Here is a 1,553-nt window from a genome sequence, read left to right on the forward strand (position 1 = left end):
CCAGTCAGTTTTCTATCCACCTTAAAGTCCATTCATCCAGGCAATACTTTCTTAGCTTGCCTGGGAGAATGTTGTGGATGGTTGTATCAAAAACCTTGCTAAAATCAAGGTACACCACATTCAGTGGTCTCTCTGCTTCCACAGAGCCAGTCATCTCATCTTAGAAGAATGGATCATAGAATCCAGTTACTGTTTCATAGTTTGTAGCAACAGTAGAACATAACTTGGGACAGAAAGCTACAAACACTACTAAAGCCAACTAAAAACACCATGGAAATCCAAGTAGGCATAATATAAATTACCCAACCTGAAATTCAGCCAATAAATGGAAACTAAATACCATTTCAAAAAAAAATGTATCATTGAATATATTTAATAACCATAACTGGTCAGAATATCAATTTTACCTATTATTAAATGACAAAAAATATCAAATGAAATAAGAATAAGCCTGGTGTAACTGGTAAACTTCTCAAGCCATGGGACAGAATGACTCAACTTGGGTCAAAGGAGGATGGGTTCTAGGACCTGTCCACCACTAATACCCCTGCGTTACCCCACCCTGGCACAGGTAAAGCTCCCACTACTGCAGTTTCTCCCCACTACAACACAGGAGAAGTCCCCAGCACCAAATGCCACCAAAGCCACATGTCCATGGGCTATATCCAATCCAATCTACTGACTTTAGTTTACTGAACCTTGACTTAATTATTTAATTAAAATAAATTCACTTAAGAAAAGTTGCCTCCTTTATAAATCTGGAAGAAAATGAGTACTGGGTTCTGAATTTACCCACAACGTTCAAGCAGAGCATCAAAAACACAGAACAATCAAACTCCAAAAGGACTCTTGCATTTACTTTTAATGTTTTTATACCCATTTTAGGGGGGTATTTTTTAACAAAGCATCCTCTATGAGATTAATATAAGGAATTTACCTTTTGTTTTCATACTGTGCTGTATAGTCTGGGTGCAATTTTGCATGTTACCCATCATTTGCATGCTCTTTCATATAAGAAAAAGTGGCTTAAGAAGAGCAGGCTTAAATCACAATGCCATAGTCCATAAAACTAATAATTATTGGGAGACACCAGTGCTGCGTGTCTATGCAGGGTTTGAAATGTTAAATATACATTTCCAATCAACAAATCAAACAGGAAAAACAGATGCTTAAAACCTGACTCAAGGAAACCTCCTCTTAGCTAGAAAGCTCTTTGGTCTTCAGCTTTATTCAATCTTTGTTCTCTGCTAAAGGAGGCAAATGTAGGTCCAGTTAATGCAATTAGTCCAAGATAACAGGACATTTTGGTTACTACTTGGTTAAGCTGAATTTCTATAAACAAAGAAGAGGTGAAGAAAAGGTTCCACATTAACTTAAAGAACCACTTAATCCAACTAAATCCTGCACCTATGCCCCTGCTAACAAAACTCATTTAGCACTAGAATTACCTCTTCACATTATCAGACCACTTTGATCCCAACGTTTTCCCCTTATGAAGTGGCTGCCATCTTTAACAGCTTCATTCTTTTTCTTTCATAACTTCTGTGATTTTA

Source organism: Gavialis gangeticus, unplaced genomic scaffold (genome assembly GCF_001723915.1).
Source record: "Gavialis gangeticus isolate Ggan-Ray unplaced genomic scaffold, GavGan_comp1, whole genome shotgun sequence".
NCBI lineage: Eukaryota > Metazoa > Chordata > Crocodylia > Gavialidae > Gavialis > Gavialis gangeticus.